Here is a 27,301-nt window from a genome sequence, read left to right on the forward strand (position 1 = left end):
TGAATCGAAATAGTGATAGTCGAATTTTCGAAAAATCGATATTTCAGTCATCATCGTTTTATGGGCGATTGTTGCATTCTACTTTCGAGAATAAACGTGCCTCGAACCACGATGCTGAAGTTTCCAACGTTGGAGTCCAACGAAATGATCTAAAAAACTGTCCAGTAAAAAATTCCAGTAATTCTCCAATTTATCTCCAGGTGAATTTGTACTTTGTATTTTTTCAATTTACACAATTATGATTCGTAAAATAAAAAACTGATGGATAAATCATTTTATTTTCATTCATTTCGTTGGACTCCAACGTTGGAAACTTCAGCGTCGTCCTCGAACCTTGCAGTTTCTGCTTTATTTATTTTCGGCATTCAAACCTCTAGTCGAATCTATCTGTCTCGCATATTATCTCATTCGAAGTTTACAAACTCGAGATTTTAGCTGTTCGAAATTTTAGACATTCCAACTTAGTACAACTTCAGCGTCGTACTACTTTTGCGTTTGCTGCTCTGATTTAATCATTCCTTTTCCGAGGTCGGTGACACTGAAGACTCGAAATGACGGACTCTCGTTGCTCACAGTTTTTTCGATCGGCGTGGCCTCAATGATTCTGTTTTTTTGAAATTTTTCCGACTTTTCCTTCGAAGATTCCGTCTTTTTTTATCTTTCCTTCTTTGTCAAGAGTTCCGTCGCAGGGATCGAGAAACCGGGCATTGTGATCGGTGATCGAAGCCCGTCGGTGGGATCGTCGCTGAAATGTACGTGAGTCGTCGAAATTAGCGTGTGCGTTTTGTGCGACGCGGGGAACAATCGTCCGATTAGTAAACTCCAGCGACGGGGAGTTGCAAGCATTTGGAGAAGGATTGAAAATCGTGAGCGCAATTTGTAACACGTTCGAAAAATTTCGAGAGTACGAATAAAAAGTGTCAACTCATCCCGTGATTCTCAAATTTTCCCGTTTTTTTCCTTCACCCGTGGAAGAAACGAAGTTTCAGTGATAAAAAACGCGCCGCGTGTTGCCAAGAGGTGACGAGAAAAGGAGGAAAAAATAATAACGAGATGCAAATAGAGGCGTGGAAGACTCGCGGGACAGAGGAAAAATAAATTCAAGCTTTAACACGCGTTGAATAACGAGACCTCATTAAAAATTTCGGAGAGATTAGAGAGCGTCTTTCATCGTGGAAAGATAAGCCCGAAGCTTGTTGAATGTCTCATTTTGCCTATCGCGCCACAATCGAGCGTTTCTCGCGCCCCGTTTTATCCGTCCTTCCGTAGGCCCTTTCTTCCCTTTTTGTTCGAAGCGAGTCTAGCAATAAGTGGAAATGCGACGATCGTCGCTCGTCACCGCGCACCCTAGAGAATAAAAAAAACAAAAACAAAAACAAAAACAAAAAACAAAAAAGAAGAGAAAAGAGAAGAAAAACTGCAGAGAGCGAGAGAACGGAAAAGAGATGTGCGAGAGAAGAGAAAAGAGGTTAGAGGATACACACAACCGATGGAGTGGCTTCTGGCACAGGAAAAAAATATCTGTATAATCGAGCTCTTCGCTCGCACACACAATGAGAACGTCGCACGAAGCCGCGGGGTGTCCGCACTTGTGCTTGTCTCGCGTTCGCAGAGCTATTCAATATCGCACACTACACGCCGCTCCCGCTCTCAATATACCTATATTAATGTGCATACGCGAGGCGACAGCGATATACGCGGATTGGTCGGAGGCTCCGTTCGCTCCGCAGGATTAACACGGTGAATTGGAATCAAGAATTTACTGAAAGCATATCGCCTAATTGGGCTATAATAGTGCGGTACATTCGAAATTAACACGACTAAGATAAAGGGCCGAGATGACAGCCGATTTGCGGCGCATACACACGCGACTAATTCACCTCAGTCGAGCTAAAATCCGGGAAGCTTCGACGAGAGACAGGATTCAATGATATTCACGAGCGCTCGCAATCCGCAGTGACGCTCGAAGCGATCGACAGAAGGGACGGACGCATTGTTCCAAGGCACGAACATTGTACGGGAGAAAAACGAAAAGCTGTAGCCACCCGAATACGAACAATGAAAAATCCTACATTGCCCCGATGACGATTCCTCGATCGATGAGAGGCTCTTTATTTTTTATGATTCCGACGAATGTTTGCGTGTGCCGGGATACAATGGCTACTTCGCCGGCACATACACGGGCGAGCATCGCTCATCGCGGTGCACGTGAAAAAGATGCCACGTGCGTCGACTCGTGTATTTTTTTGAAACCACGAGTCTTGCGATAAGGAAAAAAATCGAGGACACTCTTTTAAGGGAAAAATGTTCGCCGAATCCCAAATTGACGAAAAATTTGAATGACTCTTTTGTTCTTATTGCTCGAAGTGCAATTAATTTTCGTTCGATTCATCGGCCCGAGATTCATGACACTCGTGCGTAATTTTCACTGATTTTTCGGCAAGAGGAAAACGTCGTTCGAAACTTTCGAAAAAAATGATCGGTTAGAAAGTTACTGCGTGACAGCAAATTACGAAATGAGATGATTCCGTTCGGAATATTACATACCAAGTTGTGCCGACGGTGGTCGACCCAAAAGTACGTCTAACGCACGTTGTCAATTCACCACAATTTTCCCAGCTTTTTGTGTCTTCGGGCACTTTTTATTTATAGGATTGATGTTATTATCTGAGTGAAATAAATAAAACACACTTGAACGTTCTTTTTTGTCCGTGATTATCTGACCGAAAAATGTCACTCTTCGGTGACGTCCTTTCGCGGTGCTGCGTACGTTCACTGTTGTTTTTTTTTGTTGTCTAACACGGTTTGTTTACTACGTTTTACTTGCTACGCGATGCGTCGTCCGTCGAATCGTCCTGATTGCACGTACACTCGGAAACAATTTTTCGAAAATTGCTGTTCCTTTTTTGTTAAAGCTTTTCCGCTTATTTCTAGATGAAAAGTTGAGACGACCGTCCGCCACGAAAATAAATTACACAGGTTATGCTACGCACGAGTCGATAAGCGATTCGTAGTGCGAGAGTTGAGTTCGATTGCCGCGAATCCCAGCACTGATCCGACCACTTTGCTCCTCTGTCAAAGTTCCAAAACCTTACCGCCGTCTCGCATGTTTGGGATTCCCGAAGTGGGGGAAGGAACGGAGGAAAATTCGTTAAGATTTATTTTTCCGACGTAACGCAATAAAAACGAAAGAACGAAAAGATTCGTCGGTATGAACTCTACCGGACGGCGAGGGATTCGATTTTGCGCGGGAAAATATTCGAGTACAGAGACAAACTGGTTTCAGGATAATTTGAAGTAACAAAAAATCCTCCAAGCGTTTCGACGTGATTAAACAACCTTACGTTCGCGTGGGTATCGCTAATTGAGTAAGTAACGAAAAAAATAATAGTTGCACCTCGACGCGCGATGTATTCCTGATAATGAATTTTAGTTACGGGCCGATCCCGATCGGATGCCGTCGGTGCGGAGTCGCGTGGCGTTTTGCCGCTCAACGACGCGCTCTGTGTAGAGCGGAGAGCGCACCACCGGGCCAAGAGAAGAGTCCCAGAGCTGATACACGCGAGTAGGGAGGTTCGTTCGAAGGGAAGGAGGGGCCGGGCGGGGAGAGGGGGAGAAAACACGAGGAGCGAAAAGCGCGAGCTGGCTGCGCCGTGTCTCGCTGCTGCTTCGGTGCTGCTGAGAGCTGCGACAACTCGTCGGAGCCTCGGCGAACTAATCGCGCTTGTATCCCTCTCTTTCTATCCTAACCCTTTCCTCGTCTCACTATTTGTGCTCATCGACGAATCTTATCTCCGTCGCTCTCTCGCGCAGCTACAAAACCCAAACCCAACTGCCCCCTCCTCGCGCCAATCTCGTCGTTTGATTCTCCGAGCAAACCTCGTTTTCTCGGCTCTCTGCTTGATAAAACGAGTAGATGAGCGGAGGGGAATGGTGGTCGTCGCTTGGACGACGGGAGAGAATGTCAGAGAAGGAGAAGAGAGTACGATTCGTGCGGGTTCGAAGAGGTTTGCTGGGATTGCAGTAAGTGTAGTTTACCTGCACGTAGCACATGTCTCGAGCAATATATACGTATACACGATGCATTCTCGTTAGGCAGCAAATGTGTGGGGAACGTAGCGAGGGGAAATACAGGTATAGAAATGCATGTGCGAATATCTGGTGTGGCGTGCCACACGTTTCTCGCGTGGTTTTATCTTCGTTCGACTCTGCACTGTCTTCCTCGTGCCGCCTCGTTGGAACAGTAGTGGTGACTTCTATCCTATCTTAACATTCCCGAGATCTCGCAAACACGGAGAAAGGCACGCGCACAAGTCGCTCGCCTCGCGTCTCGTGTGTCGCGTCGCGTTGGCGAAAGTTCAGAGAGTGTGCTGCCCGACCAATGAGAACTTCCGTCCGCTTCTCCCACTTGGCGGAGAGACAGGGGCGCCCGCGTGGGGGAAGAGTCGAACTCGGATCTCAGTCAGCCCCCGCCCGCAACGTGACATCATCGATTCTGAATGGTGGAAATGCTCAACGGTGCGGAAGGCACATTGGAGGGCGCTAGCGCCTGTGAAAAACGCGCTTTGCACCGCGCAAGCGCGAAACTCCGAAGAAACGGTTGGATATTCCCTTTTCGAGTGTGTTTGTGCGATTTGCGACGATGCGTTTCGCTGTGTGTGTGTGTGTGTGTGTGTGTGTGTGCCTTCCGTAACGAGCAAGAAAGAAAGAGAGGATGGACGATCACGAGACTCACGAGAGTCGAGTGTCAGGGAACGCGAGAGATTCTGAACCTGAACGTCAACGACAGATGGGCATCGACCGTCGTCGATCTCGGTCCTAGAACGATCGACCGCGCCAGTCCCCAGCTTGTTTCTTACCTCCACGTTTTTTTCTTCCCCATCGTCGAATGGATTCGAAGGAAATTCAAAACTGTCGTTTGCCATGGGGTTGAAAGAGGAGCAATCGAGTTTTGCCTGCCGAGAATTTTGTGATACCCTGAGAACGCCAAGCATCGACGTTTATCCAGTTTGGCTTACTTCTCTACTAGCACATGCGAGGGAGCCTCGCGCACGTTGATGATACTGAGCGCCATACACCACTCGCAAATTTTGATATTCGCGTGAAAATTTTTGACGAGGCTCTCTATATTCTGTGTAAACAAAAAACCGATAAAGTTCTCGAGGCTTCGCATTCTCGAGAATGCGATCAGCCTTGGAGAATCAACTTCATTGACAGGTGTATCGAGAATCAGTAAACCGATTATGTTTTTGGTTTTTTTTTTCTCTCAAGACACTATTTAAGCAAACGAAGCACCTTCGTTAGCAATATTTGTATTCTAAGGCGTCACTATTGTGATGAAATAAGAAGGAAACATTCGAAAGTCGTGAACGAGGAATGAGTCGTTGATTCCCGTATCTCCAGTGAAATATGAAAACAGACAAATGAGGTTATCGATTTCAGGTAACGCGAGTCGATCGGTCGTTTTAGTTTTCGAGCTTCGATATATTTTCGTTATGTTCTGAATGGATGAGAGGTAAAAGAATGTTTCCGTTGTCCGAATTGAGAATTTCGCGCGTCAATTTCTTTCGGTGGGTTGTCGCAAGAGACGCTTTATCGCTAATCGACAGTCACACGAACTGCGGCAAAAGCCATGTTTTTCAAGCAGCAGTTTCAACGGCCCCGAAGCGCTCGAATAAATCCGAGGACTTTGAGTAACCTCTAAAAGTTTCGAACCGCTGAATCACGGAGCTGGAATGAAACTTGAGGAACGATTCGTTGTTGCAGCGTTTAAATAGCGCGTATCCATAAACCGCGTGTCCGAATTTATTTGAAATGTGTTCCGAGAGCTTCAGAAATTTCGCTGTTTGACGAAAAGTTGGTTTTTGCAATTCCGATTACAGAGACCGCCAGTATAAAGAGGAAGAACGGGCAGGAGGGGAAGGAGCGAGAGGCATCGCGTCGCCCATGAAGGATATTAAAATATAATTGGCGTTTGTCCCCTTTGTGCAAAACGGTATCTAGTCACGCGTGGGGTGACCGTGGGTGTTATGTACGCCAGAGTGCGCCACGAGGGTGACTCACCCTTACTCCGTATATAACGCTCGCTATACGTACACGGCTCCTGTATATTCTCGCTCTTTCTTTCTCGTCTTGTGTAGAAAAGTACGCGTCGAGCGTACTATTCTATATACGTATATGTACATACACATAAATCGCGATCGTGCCTTGTCGGTTCGTGTGAGGGTAGTTGCATCCACCCCTGTCACTTGCCCGTACGTCTACCACTACGATTTTCCTCTCGCTCGGATGGCACACAAAATCCCCCAGACTTGTTCTCCATCTCTCTCCCTTTCTCTTTCTTCTTCATCGCGAAACCCTCGTTGTAGAAATTTTCGTACACACTGAGGTTGTTTCGAACGAGTCGATATCTCGCCTTCGTTTATGACTCCAAATATTCCAATAAAAAGGAGCTTGGGGGGGGGGGGAGCGTGTTTGCCGGAGATTCTACTTTCACGTGAGTCTCTCAAAGTATTTTACCGAGTTTCAAACTCCGCTGTGTTTTCGGTCAGTCTGATGAGCCGCGATATCGTTCGAATTTTCGTGACGCTGAAGTTTGCAACACACGTTCGAGTCCAACGAAGCGATAAAAGAAAAGCCTCTAATAATTCCAGTGATTCTCCAATTTCGTTCCCTGCCGAATTCGCAATTTGCAGTTTTTACAAACGTTTTTTTTTCGTTCGTTGGACTCGAACGTTGCAAACTTCAGCGTCGTCAATCTTGAGGCAGCAGCATCGAAACATCGCGGAGTTTAAAATTCTTAACTTTTTTCTTCAACTCCCGACTGCCCGCGCGAGCAACAAGACGCGGGCGGCTATCGCGTCTCACTGCGATCAGCTGACAGGGGCGATTTCTTTGAAGCAACTTTTCTCTCGAACGGTCACACTTATCTTGACCAATTTTTCCTCGTGTTTTCTACACGTGACGGACGGCGTTCTTACACATAGTTTGTCAAAATCTATGTTGAACTCGCTTAGAAAATTAATATTTATTTTCAAACTTATTTTAAAGGAGCGCTCGATTATCGACTCGACAGCGGCGGCCAAGTGGTCGATTTGTCAACTCCACATTATATGGGAACGATGCGGTGGCGAATTGCCCATAGTGCCGAGTCGACACTGTTGGTTTTTCTCATAAAAAAAAAAAACTTTGAAGTGAACTTTAAAAAGTCTGAAATAAAATAGAGTAAGAAGCAAAGACGTCTGCGGACGAAAATTTTCAAATTTTCAAATTTACTATACTTTTTAAAGTTTACTACTATTTTCTTACGTGGCGGAGTTTTGCAGCCGGAAGTTTTTATGTTTTTGTTTAAACATTTTATTGGACTGTAATTAAGGGCTTGGCGATATTTGTCTGTACACGTTCTCCGGGAGAAAAACTTTCTACGAGCAAACAGCGTAAAATAAAAAATGGACATGACGAAAATAAAAAGGGCTCGAAAATGTTTTCAATTGTATCGGCCAATAAAAGCGATGTAAAGCAGCGTTGAGAGCTCATGAGAGAGTGTGACACGCGTTTTGCAACATAAAAGACACCGGAGAGCGAAAATGTACTCGGGAACGTGCGGGCAATCTCGAAGAAGTCGAGTTAGAGTGGCGATTCCATTGAAGAGTATAACTGTTGACCTGGAGGGTCCTATATCGCTCGCGTACTGTGTCGAGGGGGCCGCTCTTGTATACGTTACAGTTTAGAGTCCATCGAACACGAGTTATTCGCACGCTACCGAAATTCAAGTGGCGACGACCGTATCGAAAAGCATTATTATCCTGTTTCAGCCACGAGAATACAAACAAATGGAAGGATTTAAAAATCTACGACGCGCGCAAGGAGGGTTCAGAGATTTTGGACCAAAAGACTCGTGGCTCTTGAGGAAGTTTTTGACTGCGATATCTTTCTGTATAAATTGACAAATTTCGTTGAATTTTCTATGAATCGTTGGCCGTAAACCTGGAAAGTTTTTCGCACTCAACTTTCTTTTTTCCCGAGCAAGAGAGCAGCTCGTGCAGGAATAAAACTCGAAAAATTAGAAAAAAAACAATGATTTTTTTCGAATCCGATTGGGAAGAAAATCATTGGCTGAATCCTCGTATTTCGAGTTTTAATAAATTTTCATTACCGAGCGGATCTTTGTAACCGAATTTATAATCAACTCGAATTGGACGAATAGTCGCGTAAAAGCTGACTTTCCTGAGCCAAGCGAATATTACGTATATCTTTGGTGCAAGTTGGCGCGGGAGTAGCGAGATCGAGAAAAGGGCGCGATAGAAAGAGCCCTTGCGCCGGGCTCGATTCGCCGGGTTTGGGGGATGAAACGGTACACGCCCGAGGAGAAGCGAGCCTCCAGCAGTTGCGGGAGAGAGGTCACGATGTGGAGACGGCTTTAGGATATCCAGGGGGTGGAAGTAACGCGTTTCGATTTTCCGTTAGCTCAGCTACGCGTGAATCCAGCCAAGGTCAAGTCGTTACCCGTTTCCAGGCATCTACGCCGCCCCCGCTACGGAAAGCTCGTCTTTATTTCTCACGACTTCTCAATCTATATATTCGCATCGAGTATTTTCCAAGAAATTTCATTGATTTCACCATCGCACTTCAATTTTTACATTTTTTCATTATTTTTTTATGCCCTCCCGCTCGCACCGTTTCGTCTGTCTTTTGCATCAAAATTAATGTGACGACGAGATTCGATAAACGTTAAACTGGATCGTTCAAACAAAACTTTTTATTCGCATTCCAAAATTCTATCGCAATTATCGACCGGAAATATTTTTTATTTTATAAATACACCTATTTAAGGAGGGTCGGTCGCGACGATACAATGTTGCCATGATAAACCATGTTAAAAATGAGAAGTTCGATGTAACGCTCAATTATGCGATAACCATGTGGTAAAAAAATTTGAAAAAAAAATTGTATTTGTGTACTCGATGCCAAAGAATGTTATCACGAAATTTCATCAAATTCTTATTATTTTGATTTAGTGATGCACCCTCCTTAAAAGTATCATTGGTAGAGACGTGCAAGAAGCAAAAATGGAAAAAAACAAGCAAGAGGCGAGTACAGAGACGTTTTTTTTGTATCGATGTCTGCAACTGACTTCGATCGACGTGCAAACTTTCTTCAGCCTAAATCACTCTCGTTGCTTTCCGTCGAACCATTTGATTCGGCGAAAGCAACAGAGTATTTTTTAAAAGGTCCAATGATGAGCGTAAAACCAATCGATCCATCGACAATAACGTTCATTTTTCGGTCAATTCGATCATTGAAATTTGGACATTTTAACGGAGCAATAAGAAAAACATGTTCGAAAGAAATTGTAAGAATTTCATCAACTCACGAGAAATTTTGGTACTGCAGTTGACCAAATAAAAATTAAGGCGACCCGGGTTCAATAACCACATTATTGATTCCAGTACGCTATTTATTGGAGGAGAAATCCTCCAATAAGTAGCTTTGATTTAATTTTTTCATAAAACTAATGCGTAAACTGTTATGATCAGACTTTGAATACGAGCAACAAAGTTAAATCTAATCATGTATAATTCAAAAAACGTAAAATTTTCTATTCCACTGGATCTTATTGTATAATTTATATAATATATTGCTTTTATCCCGCGAATAATTACCCAGTGGGTAAAAATAGAAGCGGTGCAACTCGAGAATTATAAGCTTTAGGATAACTTTTTAAGAGAGAAAGTTTCGATTTATGATTTTAAATGGACCGACATTTTTGGAATCTTTTTTTTTAATTTACAAGAAAATTTGAGAAAATTGTCTACCGAGGAGCTAAAATCGAACTTTTCAACTCTAAGCTCGATGTTGTCATGGATTAAAATTAATGAAAATTCTTATGAAAACACGAAAATGAGTATTATTAGTATGACTATCACAAAAGCAAACTTTATACGAAGCAAGGACATTTTTTCTTCGTTTTTGTGCACAATTAAGCAGAAACTGATGGAATGAACTTTAGGACAAACAAGAACAATTTTTTCGGTAGAGTCGTGTAATCTATGGGAATGAAAAAAAATATATAATACCAACATTTAATTCGTGGACTTTGATGAGATGCGTTTATCGTGAAATTGGTGGTTAGCATGTGCCTCGAACATATGAATAAACAAATGCCATACACCGCTCGGATCTCGCTTGACTGCATCGGCTTTCGATCGAGTCTACAAAACGAAATTAAATCGAACGTTATCAAGAGACGCGGTAGTGGCTCCAGACCGAGTATGAAATGAAAAAAGAACAGCGTGTAAAATCAAACGATATTCATGATTATTCGATTAGACCGGTATTGTATATTTACAAGGAGGCAATGAAGATTTCATTCGCAAATTACATCGCGGCAGTTGCGCCCTTGTGTTCGGCAGCGTGAAACGCAGCAGGACACGAATCTTTTATCTTTTGAAACCTCGAATGGGACCGAGGTCTGTTATATCTTAAGACACTTGAGCACACACAGAGCCTTACGCAGCGTCGAAACATCGCATAACCCTTTCCCCCTCCCCTCCTCGGCCGTTCTATCTTTTTACTTCATTTTATTCAACACCAAATCGCACATTATTTTTTCTCATCGCGTTGTCTCATCAATTTAAATATTATTAGCATATTCTTGTGCGAATAAAAACCTTGAGCGCACATGTACCATCACACAGAACATTATTAACGATCCAAAAAGCTCTTACGTAATTCGGACTGGAGATATTCCATCGTTACACACACTTTTGGGTGCAAACTTGACGAAGCTTGGAGACGTAAGAATGCTGATGGACTCGATCACTCGCGCGGTCAACGACACTTTTCTCACTTCGACACTTGACGATTGAAAAAGTAAAAAAAAAAGTTATTTCACGTCGCTCTCGATGATATTACGTAATTGAGGATATAAAAAAATACAAGTTTTCTATTAACAATCAAGTCTCCAGACGTCGGCGTAATACAAACTGTACAAATTTAGCGAGCTTGATAAGAATTCGTGACAAATATTTGTATCCTCTTTTCGCAGACTTAAATGTCGGCTAATCACATATCGATATGAAATTTTCGTATTTTAAAAGCTATATTCGACATAATTCTCGCGATATTGCCTCTCCCCAATTAGTCAGCTATTATTGCAGTCTTTATTAATCGCTTCGCATCAACTGCTTCTCGTTACAGGTATTATTCGAAACACGTTGAGCAGCTCGCCACAATCGACTGCTAACGAGGATACGTATGCCGAAAGTTCAAACAGAAGAGCGCGAGTAGTTCGGAATATCTGTCAACAAGCGATGACAAATCATTCGTAACGAAATTTCTCGTTATCTGTGAGTCTAACTGCCAGCAAATTTAACATAGAAATACTACAGATTCCAATCGAAAACTCTAAGAATTATCGCAAATGCACCGTATTGTGCGAGCAATAAAACTGTAAATAACGATCTGAAAATACCACGCGGTAAATCAACCATCCAAAAATAAAGCAAAAGATACACACGAAGAGTCCGAAATCACGCAAATACACGGGCTCGTGAACTTCTCGATTAAACCAATGAAATAAAAAGACTGAAACGTACGAAGCCTCTCGACCTAATTAATTAAACAAACCAATGTGAATAAATAAATATAAAACCATAGAACGTAAAAGCAGCAGTTATCATTAGATATGGAATACCGGTGGGCAATCCATTCTAAAATATAAAATAAAATCAATAAATTTCATAGCACAGGACAATTATTGAAAGTTCCTCACACAAACGGATTGTAATTTGTAATTTTTTAAATAAAATGTGAATCTCGAAGCGTCAGCAACTTTTGAATATCTGACGTTGATTGAGTTTTCTTTTAATTAAATTTCAATATAATTTTTCATCAAGATTTTAAAATTCATTCCATTTGAATGTTCATCGAAGCTAAAGCGTCGCCGTGATGGCTTCAAGAAATTTGATAAAACTGGCAAATCAGAGCGGCAGCTCAGAACGCTCCAATTTTAGATCGTTTTTTTTACATTCGAAAGTCTTTTCCCCCCATTAGCGTTATGTACGCGGGATGACACTTGTCAAGATAAACGAGTAAAAATTTTTCATAAAAATTGAAATATGAAAACTTCATAAAAATAAGCATGGTTTTGAGGCAAAACGTTTTCGTAATCAGACTCTACACTGTGAACGATTGAATTCCAAAATTTCAGCCAGTCTTTCAAATATTATTCCAGCCTGGTCTTATTTCAAATTTCTTTTCCAGCGACTTTACCAGTGTCGATTCATTTTTAAGAATGTTTCGCTCAACAGTACATTAAAAATACAGCCGAAAAGTCATGAACCAGAAGTAGGATTAATTATCAAGTAAATAGGTTTCATGAAAAATATCGTGCAGCCGTACGTTTGTGCGACTACAATCAGTCGAGTCGATATAAAACATAAGCGAGAGTCTATTATCTTTGGAATTTCTTTGATGAGAGTCTTCATCCAGGACAATTAGGTTAGAGAAGTCAGTGTAGAGATTTGTTGGTGAGTTCAATCGTGAAATGTAGGTATGAGTTTGTACCGTTCTACGGGCGATGGAGAAAATGTGAGAAAAAGAGAGTGCGAGGGTGGTGAGTGGGGAGAATGTAGAGGGACTGGAAGACACGAGAGGGCAACGTAGACAAGATTTATGAAGAAGGCCAAGAATAGAAGTAGAGGGAGAGCGAGAGAAAGAAAAAGGGCAAGATATATAATCCTACAAATATACATCCATGTACGGGGCCTCCGTATATATAAGAAGAGAGAGAGGAAGCGAGAGGAGAGAGCGCAAAGCAAACAAATTAACAAGTAGGAGTCGCTTGTTTATTGTTGGGTGGGGACAAGCTAACCACGCCTTTGTCAAGCACGCCCTCCAATGCTATCATTCTCCCCAACCGACCCCCAACCCCTCGATCCCCACTTGGGTGAAACTACCCCTGTGACTCGACCCTATCGTCACACGGTGGAACCACGACCATGTCCCTCTCGCTCCCTTCGCCCCTTCATTTCTCAAGCCCCACCTCATTTCCTGCTCCTGTACCGTTAAGTTTTCGCGGTGTGGTAACACTGCGGCGTTGCTATTTCGCGGCTATGACGTCACGCACGAGAGATGAAAGCCAACATGCAACAGGCGGCCCGAGGCTCCGAGATTCCCTCTCCTGCTCGACGTATCTTTGTGTGTGCGTGTGTGTTGAGTCTTTTTTCTTTTTCACTCTTCCATGCGTATGCGTATATATTTTCGTATCGCTATTTTTCTCTCTTATTCGCCTCTTATTCTTAATCTACTCTGTTTCCTTCTGCACTTTATCCCCGTTGGGCTCGTCACTCTTTCGACGATACCAAGTGCGATAATACTCGATTAATTTTCAGTGCATCTTCGAAATATTATTCGATTTTACGCTCGTCGTGGAGCATTGGACGAAATGGGACAATGTCATACCGAAAAATGCTCTTTATTTTATTCATCAAAAAATGTCAAATGGTCGAATTTACCGATACGGAAAAAAATTATTTCTAATAAGTAAAATTTTTCATATGTTATACTTTGACGAAGTTGAGACATTAGGAAGTAAATTATGTCATCGCTTTTAAACTATTGCATCTCTTATAAAGTGGAGTGTATTAAAAAATCAGTTCAATTTTCAGACGATTTAGGAGCGTCGTTGCTGAGAAAAATCAATAACAATTTGGGCCAAACAACATGTAACCTTATTATGGAAGTCAAGACACATTCGTTAAAAATGATACTAGAAATATGAAATTTTTCGGGTGACATGAGCAAGGCTTGCTGAATCATGTCAATTTATTTCAGATTTATTAAGAGATTGGCTAGATTGAGCTTTCATCAGTTTTTCGCCTTTTTTCCCCAACTCTTCTTCAAAGTGTATGCAACATTGCCAAACTGTAAACTGGCCTAACTTTTGAAAAGTACAGGTCATAACTTTTGGGTAAAAAAAATGACTCTACAGCCTCAACTTCCTTAAATGAATGTTCACACTGAATTATAAAATTGATTAAAAAAAAGGCAACACCGGTTCTCTCCGTCTTTTTTCCTCGACCACTCGTGAGTGTTTAACCTCTTTTCCGTTGATCTGTCAAATTGAGGCTAGGACTACACTAAGCTGCTGTCTCGCTGTCACGTCTCTTTATCGTAGCGAGTTGTAGGAAATCCAATGCCGGAAGTTCAAATTAAACTTAGTATTCCATAAAAAAAATTTTTGGGAGTATCAGATTACTATACAAGTGTTAAGTATATGAATTGCAGTTTTTTTCCAGGATTTCATGGATTTCTATGCAAATCCAGAGTCGTGGCAACGACTCTGAGACAAGTACATTTATGTTATGACGTTTGCGTATTTTTTATTTTTATTTTATGTCTTTTTATAGCAACCGGAAATTAGGTTTTTGTATGCTAGGTAGGTTAATTTTAATAATTAATTTCTCTGAAATCAGGTCGTCAACCGATCCCGAAATTTTACACAGCCCTTTATTAAAAGTTTACAGCATGAAATTTTTTTCAATCCTCATTAACTGAGCCTGGCCAGAGGATTACCTTAATAGAAAATAAAGTCTGTACGAATTAACCCACGGAAGGGTTTTTGGGGATTTGAACGAAAAACGCTGCTTTTTCAGACTTTGTCACAAATGTAAGTCTCGATTTAATCCAATTTACGATTTTTTAAGTATCCAAACTCGTTAAGCATTTCTCACAAGTTTTTCCGATAGGGTCTTTGACGAATGCCTCGTAAAAGAAATGAGAATTTTGCCAACCGTCTAACAGCATTATTCCCCAGGAAACCTTGGCAAAACTGCGTACTTCAAAGTTTACGGAATGTTTTTTGTTCTCCCAATTTTTGATATCTTTCAAAGAATGAAAGAAAAAAAACCGGAATTCTTTCAAAATTTTTTTTTTCTAATATTTTTTCTAATTTTCATATCTTTTTATTCTTGTTTTCTTTCTTTTCAAACCTTTAAACAATGCACATTATTAACTACTTCTTAAGCGATTAGTCACGCGCATTAGCTTGAAATTGCAGCAAAAAAAAAAAATTCACCAACTTTCGAAAGGTGCACCCTCGGTCTCCTTCGATTTTTCATCCACATATTACAAATTTCATAAAATTTCTTGGTATATTTGAGATTAAGAAATACGCCGAAGCTTCTGGAAAATGAAAAAGTAAGTGCGAAAAAGCTGAGTAAACGAGTGCGAGTGAATAAACAAAAAAGACAAATAAATCGTTTGAAACGTTTTGGAAGTAATGCGGGGCCCCCCTCCCCCTCCCTCCCCCTCCCCCCCCCGTTAGGGAAAGTCGGCAGCACAGAAGACTGATAAATAAATGTAGACAAGTGGCCAACGCATGAGCACCTCGAGGTCCAAGATTTTGAGAAAACATTGAGCGCGCAGAGTCACCGATTGTCGGCTATTATCCGTTGAGCTCTGAAAACGTGTAGAACAATTACGTTTTCGCAAATCACCGAGACACGAACGCGCCATTATACATATAAGCCATTAATAAATATACATGTGTGAGACAAGCGTCGAGAGACATGACTCGTTGGATTGTAAATTATTACGGCAGATAGCACCAGGGCGTAGGCGTACCAGAGAAATTCATACCCTGATGACGCAGCGTTAAGCTCTGGTCATGCGATGATCAAAGGTAACAGTAATGGCCCGTGAGAGAGGATAGTCCGTGTGCCGGACCAAACTTCCTCCCTGCCCTCCTGCCTCTTCTCCTACTCCTCATCCACCCTGCCGTACCGTTAACCTGCTGTATATTTCGCCTAATATACTGCTGCTCGACGTTAAATGCTGACGCGATTTCCCAGCAGTACCGCGGAGAAAGCGAGACGCCATCTGCGTCCATATATACATATATCTATATAAATGTACATATTATTATGGGAGTAGCCATAAATCGTTGCAGAGCGCTCTGCACGCTTTCTACGCTCGCGTATTCTCTAGCACCTATCCAGTTGTCTATATACGGATGTGAAGAAATTCGTGCTAAATAAGAGTCGAATGCACCACGTACAGGGTGTCCGATCTTCGGCTGTACGAATTCAAGTTCAGAAAGGCATGGTCTAAATTCATGGGGATGCTCTTTATTCATTTACTTTGTGGATTGTGGATTGCGTTGAGTATGAATATATTGGTTGGATATTTTATGATTGGAAGAGTTTAGTTTCCGGAAAATCGTAAGGAACGAAGGCGCAATCGTTTCTTGAGACGATTCTCGAACTATTGGAGATGGTGGAGTATATACTAATATGTGAATATCTTTTTCCAGGAAATTATACTTTCTTTTGAAGCAATTGGCTCCATTTTTGTTGCAACCGAAACCGTTCGCAGGGCACCCTGTGAATTATTAGACTAATGTGCGTACATACATTCGCGATCGTACAACTGGACAAATGTGATGTGCTCAACCGACTATAGCGTGGCTAAAGGGTTGCACGATCTGTGAACAGAAACACTTCGGCAGCTCGTGAAGATTCTTTAAGGGCTATAAAAATAAAATTTTGTACACGTCTTTTACATACTCAGAAGTATTGGAAGAAATTTTTTTCTTAATTTTTTCCATAGTATTTTTTAGTACAATGTTTTATTGAAAATGGCACCCCTTGAGTCGATGTTGACAGCAAATCCCAAAAATGAAACATATCAGGTCAAAAAACAAAAAAGATTCTTTAAATATATGCTATTAGCTATCGCACGACGTAGGGGATTTTCAAAATATTTTTGAGAAAAAAAGTGGCGACCATTTGAAGAAAAAATCACAATTTTTGTGGATTTCTCAGTAGAAAATTGTTTATAAACGAAAAAAAAGTTATCAAAAAACGGCTACGTCATGCTGGGAACATACGTTTTCCTTGCAAAATGCAATTTGAATCGAGTAACTGGGATAAAAACTCTTCGTTTTGCTATCAACGCCGATTCAAGGGGTGCCATTTTCAACGCACCACTGTACAAAAATATACCATTAAAAAAATAAAGAATAAAAATTTTCCAGTACTTCTGAGTGTGTAAAAAAAGTTTACAAGCTTTTATGTAGATCCATCCAACGAATTTTTATTAAAAAGGAAACAAAAAAACACCTAAAATTCGAACGTTCACACTGTTCGTAGTCCTTAAAAGACGACGATAAACCCGAAAACTTTACCCTTGTACAACATGACCGTTAAGCTCTTTTTGTTTGAGCAGGAAAAAAGTTTTATGTAAGCATTTCAACAAATTACATCGTTTAAGATAAACAGAACTTGTAACAGAAGCCGTCGACTTTGGTTCACAAGAGCGCTTTAAGGTAACTCCTGTATTGCATGCTAGTCAAATGAGTGTTTCAATTTTCAAAACGCTTTTAGACCAAGTTCAACGTACCGATTAAACTTATTGTTAGTAGATATGTATTCAAGAATACTTTTCCTAACGTGAAAAAATATTAAAAATGATAGTTTTGCAAAACTATCAACCGATAGATGAAAATTTCCATGACGACACATTTTCACAGGTATTTTTCAAAGAATCATCTGTATTTTTTAACCGATTTTATTGCACCAGGTCTCATTTTGTTCCTCAACCGATCCTCTACGAATTCACCCCGTAGATTTTCCTTTAAACTCATTCCTGAGAGAAATTATGAATGAAAAAGTTTTTTCACTTAATGAACAATTAGCTGCAACAGTGAAACGATCAAGTTAAAAAAACAACTACACGGTGGATCCATAGAGGACCGGTTGACGAACAAAATGAAACTTGTTCCAATAAAATCGATGAAAAAACGCAGATAATTCTTTGAAAAATACCAGTGAAAATGTGTCAGCGTGAAAATTTGCATTTATCAGTTGATGGTTTTGCAAAACTAGCCTTTTTAATATTTTTAAATCTTAATAAGATATGCTGTAATGCAAATCCACTAACAATATACATTTAATCGGTTTAAACTTGGTCTAAAAGCGTTTTGAAAATTTAGTACTCATTTGACTAGCATGCAGTACAGGAGTTACCTTAACTAAAATCGAAAAAATTGACGAACATAAAGTTTCAAATGAGACTATGAAAAATAGCTGAGATCTCGTTATCGGGCGTCTTTTTCAAATCAATGCTTCAGACTCGTATAATTCTCTCGCTCACTTGTCTTTACAGTTATAACTCCACGGCCGAGATCTTCTCAATTCGAAGGGCGATTCTCAAGAGCCTCGAAGCCCTAAGAAAAACATGAGAGGAAAATAAACTCGGACAAGTCCCAGCAGTAGTGTATAATCGACGAAATTGGTGAAACGTGCGTGAATTCTTTCGACGAAAATGACTGGAGAGTTCTCCCAAGAAGAATTTTCAATGCGGAATTCACCCCTCAGTTTATTGTCCAGTAAATAAATTTATCCCGTCTCGTTATCCGTGCTCCGGGTCTGTATACTTCCCGCTGATTCTGGTCATGTAACGGCATTTCATCCGTGTAAATCTCCTCTTCGCGCTGTATTCGCGTGCTGTATGTTCGTTGTACGCGGCACATAATAAACGTGTGACGCGTGTTAAAACTCCCTCTCACTCGCACTCTCGTGACTAAAAACTACGTTATAATATATAGAGAAGAGGAGAACGCGACAGGGCGTATAAAGAAATGATGGAAAAACGAGGAAGGGGAGAGAGAAAGAGCGCGCACACGAACTAATCGACAGCGCGCATAAAGAAATCGAGGAAAAGCGAAGAGGGAGAGATCGAGCGAGTGCGAATGAGAGCTTTGCCTAAAATCTGAAACGAAGCCGAAGAGGAGTTCTCGAAGGGGGGGGGGGGGGGGAGTTTAAAGAGCGAGAGACGACGGTGCCCCATGGCGAGGAAAAAGCGGGGTGTCGTTGTCGTCAAATTTACTGTATCCGGAGTCTACGACCCTTAGTTAGATCGTTACATCGCATAATCTACATACATATGTAGCGCGAGGACACGCAAATAAGTAAATATCCCTGTGTACGAATGTATACGATCTTGGGCACGAGGTATCGATATAATGCGATTTATTTGCCGAACGCTGGGGCGGCGGGTCAGCCAGGTCAAGTGTGCGGTCACTAATCATCGTGTGTTCCTGATGGTGCTCCCCACGAACCCCCGACTCGGTCATGTATCGAGTCTCCTCTTGGAAAACGCAAACTGCGATGGCGAACACTGTCCAAAACGTCATACAATGGACCGGGAGATCGATGCTGCGATCGTGACTCTTGAGCCCTGCTTTCCACGCCAGATGCTCTTCACAGATCGTCGACAAAAACCAGCAATTCAACGTTTTGCCTGAACTTTTTTGTCCCGACGAATCGCGGTGATGACCAATTCGATCAGAGAAAAAACATATGAGCAACGTTTCAGAAATCATTTTCTTATGTTGTTTTTTATGTGCTCGCAAAAATAATGAAAAAAAAATCGTTGGCTCCTACACTTCGTTTATCGCCACGATATTTTTTATACTTACGTCACACTCGTGGGTGAAAAACTCAAGGTTTTTTCTCGTTAAATCACGAGTGAATAAATTGTCCGTTCATCTCGAAACAATCGTTATTTCGGATCGATTTTAAGGAAGGTGGATCGCGATGATACAATGTTGCCATGCTAAACCATGTTAAAAATATTAAGAATTTTTAAATTATAAGAATTTCATAAAATTTGGTAAATCTAGGCTTTAAAAATATACAAGACGATATAAATTTTTTTAGATTCTTCTACCACATTGCTCTCGAGTAATTCAACACTAAAGTTCACGTGTATAAGCATAGAGTTTATACATCTCGTGCACAAGAACTTCGATTTAACGCTCAATTATGCGATAACCATGTGGCAAAAAAATTTGAAAAAAAATTGTATCTGTATACTTGATGCCAAGGAATGTTATCACCAAATTTGATAAAATTCTCATTATTTTTATTTCGTGATCCACCCTCCAGGAAGATCATGCGAATATAATGGAAATCAAAAATTCAAACTTTGTAGGAGTTGAAATTTGGAAATATGCTAGAAATATACAACGTGCATCTATTCCTGAAATTATTATAGAATCTACCGTCTAGTTGTGGAGAAAACAATTCACGAAAATCGCACTTTTTGACGGTTTATACACAGGCCCTTATAGCAGGCACTTCCTGTGCGACGATTTCGATTCAATGAAATAGGTTTCTCCCAACTTTAAAGAGCCAAAAACGAGTGAAAATATAATGTTTTTAGTTATCAACGATGTCTTGGGAAAGCCTTGTTATTGGTGAAAATCACTTGGGAATGCAAAAAGAAAAACACTTGATTGAAGTTAACGAGTAATAACGTCATATAAACGGTGGAAGGTTTGACAGCACCATGAGCCGGCTGGTTTAAAATATAGATATGCATACGCATGTAAATAGAAAATGGCTGTTGTCACATTTGGCTTGACGATTTTACTATACGAAAGTATTTTAGCCGCTATCATTGTATTAAAAATGAATCAATCTCAACAAATAAGTTACGCATAATTTGAATAATTGCGCGAATAAATTTTAATCGTTTTTTTGATCATGAAAAGAGCAAAAAAGTTCAGTTGCTTTCTTGAATCACAAGTAACGTCTTCGAGAAATAAGAACCCTTAACGTTTGCGGTTCAGGTTTGATCGTTCTCCCATGGTGTATCAGAGTATTGACCAATTTTCTCACAATTTATGTACAAAATACAAATATAATAATGATAACGACAATAATAGTGGTATTTCGGTTACGCTGACTGTGACACATCAGCAAAGCCCCACGAGGATTGGATTTGCGACGACCACGAAGCTTTGAATTGATTTCTGAACGCGCAGCACGCACGATTCTTCTTCCACACACACACACACACACACTCGAAGTCGCGTCCTCGAAAAAATGCTTCCTTTGGCTCGTCCTCAATTCGAAAAATCTATCGGATTCTTTCTCATTCTGGCTTATGTAGCTTCACCGTCACTGGCGTTGCGGCGAGCTTATAAATACGGAGGGCTTTCGTGTGTGCCATACATTCGCCTATAAGAACGGATTAAATACCCTTCGCGTTCTCGCAACTCGAATTTTAATCCCCCGCAATCCCACGAGTTTGAGCCAATCTTCGCACCATGAAACTCTGCTCCCTCGCGCTACACTCACGCTCTTCCTCTTCAACGTGGCTTACTCTTTCACACCGAGCATTCAACATTTTTCTGCTCTCCCCTGTCTCCCCCATTTTCATTCTCAAGTGCTCCAAAAACCTACAACACAAAAAGGGAAAGAGACAGAGGCAGCATTTGTAGTCATAACGAAAAAAAATCTCATTGTCACCCACCGAAGACGACGCAAATCTTTCTCTTCCTCTTCAAAAATATAAATGCCTCGCCATTGATACTACGTCGTGTTAAAGTTCTTCTGAGGCGTTCTCAATAGCGAGGAAAAAGATCGTCGACAGTAGCACTTCACCGCAGGGAAACGACTTGTATTCTTTTGTCAAAGATTTCACTTCAAGTTACACTCGATGTAATATTTGGCCACGTTTTTTCCGAGCTGCCACCAACTTTTGTTGAGTCTCTCAGCTCTCAGGATTAATATATTCCGAAGGACTAAATCATTTGGAAGGGTAGACTGAAAGATTTTCTGTAGGAAACTAGAGTTTTATTCTCTATTCAATTCTTCAACTAAACTTTGCACAGTTATTTCTCAACCAATACTTCAACTGATCATTAAATTTGAAAATTATTGATACTTGCGTTCTCGCAACGAACTTTGTTCGAATCGTTAATTCGAGAGAAAATATGCGATGACAAAATGTACGAGAAATTAGCTTCCCTTTTCGTACATTCGATGCGGTGGTTGTAATTTTGAAGAAAGAATAAATTTGCTTGTAAAAGCCCACGGCGTATTTGGGACATTGCGATTTATTGCAGCCCTGCAGCCTGAAATTATTTATAATAACATGAAGTATCAAATGTCAGCAGCAGGAGTGACTACACTGAGAAAAAAAAATTATTAATTCAATATAAATTGATGTTATCGGAAGAGTTTTCTTCATTCAATTCCAATGTTTTCGGAGAGAATGAATCTGCAGTTTGATCTAAAACTATTTTATTCGCTCGATCATGTTTAACCTTATATGATGATCAAATCTGGCACCCCGTAATGCCACATTTCGTTGTTCCAATGACTTTTCTTTCTCAGTCTACGAAGATCGGAATTATTCAATCCAATTATGATTTATCGGGATTTCAATACGTTTTCATTCATTTCTGTAAAAATTTTTCGAACGCAAACGAACAATGTCTTCCTCAAGGACTGGTATTTTTTCGTGATTCGAATCGCTCCTCAATTAGTTTAGTATACCCATGATCTCATTTCACCGTCTTAAGGAGGGTGGCTACCGACGATACAATGTTGCCATGCTAAACCATGTTAAATACATTAAAAATTTCAAAATTATAAGAATTTAATAAAATTTGATGAACATATTATTTAGGGCCAAATTTGACAATACAAATTTTTTAAGATTTTTCTTCTGTACAGTTATCGAGTAATTGATCACTAAAGTTCAAGTATATAAGCATAGCGTTTCCTACATTTCGGGCATAAGAAATCTGCTTTATTGCCTAATTACTCGATAACTAAGCAGAAGAAAATTTTCAAAAAAATGGTGTCTTCGCACTTGATGTTGAAGAACATTATCACCAAATTTGATCAATTTCTTATCATTTTGACGAGTGTAGCCACCCTCCTTAATCATGTTTACTCTATGAAGAATCGAAACTTTTTCGGGTCTCGGTATTCGCAGAGGTTCGAGTGTTTGAAATGTTCGAGCTTCGGTACGAGTAGAAGATTCGATATCGTTCCATCAAGAGCTTCTTCGAGGATATTATTCACGCAGGTAATATACACGCGCGATACCGTAATAGATTCATTGACCACGAGTTGCAGGGTGGTCCATTTCCCAGCGTTCGTCATCTGCCGTCAGGTTACAAGATATCACGTAAACACTCCGCTGGGTTATTCTATACTCTTGCGATCGTGCTCCCTTCGTCTCATCTCGACTAGGAATCGCTCTTAAGGGTGTATATCGCACGCATACATCGGAAAGTCAAAAGTGATCGGGCGGACGGAGGCGTAACGGGAAGGTACGTTCTAGTGTTACTCGTTCGCTTCGGTGGCTTATAACCTCAATTTTTTTCAACCGTATGACACAAAGAGAGAAGGATCTGAATTAAGTTAGTTTCCTCGTTAAAAGGTCGCTGCCTCTAGAATTTTTTCCCGAGGAGCCGTCAGAGAGAATTTATCTTTTTGATGAAATTGCGTGGAGATAAAATCACACGTTACGTGAGAACACGAGCATCAATATGATTTTTATTCATCCAAAAACTACTGCGCCAATAATATAATTATGCGAATACCAATAACGAAAGAACCACGAGTATTTAAAATGAGAGTAACAGCATCGTTTAAAAACGCCTCTCCGCATTGAACACTGCAAATTTTGTCATTTGACACTTGCTCAGGGAAATAAAGATCGTTGGAAAAGGGCTCTTTTTCATCCATTATTTCCATCGTCCTGCGTGGGCTGAAAGGGCTTTTTTTTATAACCGATAAAACTTTGTGAGAAATCTTCGTTTTCGAAAATTTGACGTGAAATCAAGTAACAGATCCGCAGGTTCTTCTCAAGATCGGTTACGAACAAATATGTTATAGAAAAATATATTTCATAAATGTGAACATTTTTCGAGGTATTAATTGAAAACTCAATTCCATCATTCCTTCAATGACGGAAGCAGTATGGCGAACGATCACCGACAAATAACCATTTTTATTCGAAAAAGTGCTTTCCGCGTGGTTATTTTACAGCGCGATTCATCATGAAAAACTGCGATTCGTTTGGTTCCATGGGGTTGAGCAAAATGGGCAATAGCAATATCAATAATGCAAATATCGAAGGGTTAACACGTTTCTTTGATTAATGTTGGAAAGTATTAGTCATGAAACGTGTACAGGCACAACGAATCGGGAAGGAAAATTGTATCAGTCAATGAAACGACGATTCGTCACGGATCGGGCGAAACACAGCACATTTTTGTGGAAACGACGACGACGAAACGTTTGGATGTATAGCGTACGAATGCACCCACCCTCTTGTGGGACAAACAACTTCCCAGCATCGCGTACTGCGACTGATCGCCGGATTGATGGATCGCAATGTTCCAAACGATTAATTGAAACGGTTCAATGCGTTCCCATTCTACTTATCTCGTTGTCTGGCATCGAAGGGAATCATACAAATCATACATCAAGTATGGGCAAGTTGTAGTCGTCAAATTTTCACGATACGAAGATAAAGATTTTGGTAAGCAGCCAGCATTTTTTTCACAGAATGCAATTTCATGTTTGTACCGATTCCCAACTTGTGATCAATCAATTCGAGTCGTCTCGCAATAAAGCGTGCGATTCGCTCGACGTCTACCCTAGAAAACATCCACAATTGGCGCAACATCGGCCAAGTGAGGCTGAGAGTTGGCCAGTGTTGAGCCGATTGTCAATGTTTTCTAGGGTAGAACGATTGTTCTCAAATTACCAGAAATACATCGTGGCATCGCACATGGAGAGAATTAAACAGTAATATTTAGCGTGAAATTCACTGTCAAATTTACCGGATTGACTGCGGGGACAAGAGAACGAAAAAAAAATTAATTCTTGTAACGCAGTGTAAAATTTTTAATATTTTGCGGAATTTTCAGTTTTATTAATAGTAAAAAACGTTTAGTAAATTTTACGGCGCGTCACGGTTAAATGTCCGCCCCAATGCAGGCACCGATCACTCCGAATTCCGGATTCCGTAGCACACTAAATCGGTGATTTACACGCTTCGACAGAGGGCTGAGCATATAAAAACAATGGGTAAATAGGCCGATGTAGCGACCACATACCCCTGCCATGTTCCAATCATCGCTGCATTCTGGCATAAACATTCGTACGGAAATTTTTACAGTGCAGCGCAGTAAAATTCACCGTGACGGTGTAAATATTGAAATATTGAATTAAAAGTAAATATTGAAATAATCTTCAAAAGTACGGCATCTTTAACCGAACATTTCATTCAGACATACTTTTAGAGACAAACTCCGGTAAAAATTTCTACTTTGAACGATGAATATTATTTAATGTATAGGAAAATTCAATTTTTTCCCATCGTAATATCATAAATTACAGCACGTCACACACGGCACTATCGTTACTGAACAGTAAAATTTTTCAAATCTAGAGTCGCTGTCGCGACTCTGAGACAAGTCGACAAGTACATTTATGTTATGTCAGAGACTCTTCACCGGAGCGATGGCGTTTCCAATTGTTTTCGAAAATTTTCAAAATCTGTTTCTTTAATAATTTATTAATTATAGTATTTCAGAGAATATTGTAAGTTGCTGTATTTTTAATTTTTTTTTTTATTTTTTTCTCTTTCGATTGCGACCTCTTCGAACTCTGTAGCTCAACGCGTTGAGGAGATATTAATTTTATTTATTTTTTAATTGCATCAAAAAATGGGTCGGATTTTCGCACACATTTTTGGTGTTTATTTGTTTTTTTATTTAGTGACAAATTAAAAATTATCTCCGTGTATTCGAGCGAGCATATTTAGACGATTAATCCAAAAGTGATTCTTCGTTGCAACGAGGATTCATTTGGATTGACCAGCACACGACGAGAGTAACGATGGAAAATATGAAGTAAAAAAGATTTGTGTGCGCGATGGCTTTTCCGACAGACCTGATGCCAAAGTGAAGGGAATCATGAGAAATTGGAGCAACGATTGAGTAACTCCCCAAATCTCTCAATCATCCCTTCGATCTGAGCAATACAAAAGGCAAGCGATATTTCTCATCACAGTGATGATTCGCACCAAAAATATATGCCTCTCGGTGCTGGCCAGTGCGTCGAGCTCCCGTATTTTCCATCGGCGTACACAGGCTCGCACACGTGCTTACATAGAGACGGCGGAGACGCGAAAGTTAGTGGGACGGATGCTGGCCACGCCACTCGAAACGAATTTCGTCAGTGGTCCGGGACGAATTTGGCGTGACAAAAGTGACGTCTCCATCCCTCAGGGTGGAAACGAGGCTGGGCGAGAGTTAGTTGGCCGTGTGTATACACATAGATGGGAAAAAGTAAAATAAAATAAAGTTCCTCGCGATATCCGAGGGGCTTGAATCCGATGAGAGGACAGCGGAGAACGGGTCACGCCTATTCTGGCTTTTGTAGTTAAACCGAGATGGAGCGAGCGGGAGAGAGATCTCGCATTATTCTAGTTCGTGCGTATTATACTCGACGACATACGAGAGAAGGATGGCGAGCGAGAGAGATTCATGATCCGGGAGGACAATAAATAACGTCTCGTCATTCTGCACGCTCAATTCGAGACATTTGTTAACGCGCGTATACTCTCTTCTTTCGGAATATCATTCCTCGCGCCCTTACATTTCGCCAGTTTATCTTGTGTGCGTGCGCTATTAAATAAAGTGTTAAAATTAACTGTACCGGGTTATTTTGCATATTCGCTAGTAGACAGCCGCGACAGGAAACTGCTCGTTTGTCTCGTTCGAGTGTAGCATCATTCCTCATCGTCCTCGTCAGTTTACATTAACATGAAACAACACACCGAGTCAGATTTTATTTGGTTTTACATTGGACGATTAATTACGCGTGCTCAACGGGAGCACCGGCAGATTTGTTATGGAAACGGACGCGTTTCGCATACAGAGAAGTTTATGGATCCATGGCGCACTCGTTGGTAAGTTGACACGAGAACGAATGCGTTTGCCGGAAGCTGGCAAAAGTGTCATCGCAGAGCCCACGCACGCCTCGATCTCCGAAACCCCAGCGATCCGCACTTGCTCTCGTATTCCTTTCTCCTCGCTTCTCGTCTCTCACGCGCGTTAATATTTGGGGTCCATATTCTCGGGGGCGGAACCTCGGTCCTCTGCTCCCCGCTTCGATGACCGAGACCGGCAGGGGTTAAAAACCGTGATAAGCGGCCACGTGCCGCGCTCATAGACTCGCAGAGTCCGTGCGCGGGCAGGGCTGATCAATATCGATACTTCTGCACGAGATTCCATGGAAGGTTTCTGATGCAGACCTTTCGGCATTAACGTGCTCTGTGTAGTAATATAGGATTGGATATAATTAATTCGAAATTCTTTATTTTCATATTGAATTTTAGTAAACGAGTTTAAATATTTTTCTAAAGTAGTTCGGCCGTTCTACGAATAGTCAAGTTTGCAACTATTTTATGTTGATTA

The 27,301-nt window shown here is 40.9% G+C and overlaps 1 protein-coding gene and 1 long non-coding RNA gene across 5 annotated transcripts in view; one reads left to right on the forward strand and one right to left on the reverse strand.

The window, feature by feature from the left end:
* The window catches only part of LOC122406986 (paired box protein Pax-6-like), a 103,435-nt gene extending 99,787 nt beyond the window's left edge, over positions 1-3,648 (reverse strand). For 2 of the 4 annotated variants that reach the window (XM_043412897.1, XM_043412896.1), the window contains exon 1: positions 2,548-3,647. The gene's annotated coding sequence lies outside the window, so the exon portion shown is untranslated. Of the gene's footprint in view, positions 1-2,547 lie in introns of all 4 variants that reach the window. The other 2 variants (XR_006260126.1, XM_043412898.1) reach the window with 2 other exon arrangements.
* A 389-nt stretch (positions 3,649-4,037) lies between these two features.
* Positions 4,038-11,832, forward strand: LOC122406170 (uncharacterized). The gene is made up of 2 exons (XR_006259927.1): positions 4,038-4,134; positions 11,200-11,832. It is a non-coding gene; the product is annotated as an uncharacterized lncRNA (long non-coding RNA).
* The last annotated feature ends 15,469 nt before the right edge of the window (positions 11,833-27,301 follow it).

Source organism: Venturia canescens, chromosome 2, assembly GCF_019457755.1.
Source record: "Venturia canescens isolate UGA chromosome 2, ASM1945775v1, whole genome shotgun sequence".
In the NCBI taxonomy this organism is placed as follows: domain Eukaryota; kingdom Metazoa; phylum Arthropoda; class Insecta; order Hymenoptera; family Ichneumonidae; genus Venturia; species Venturia canescens.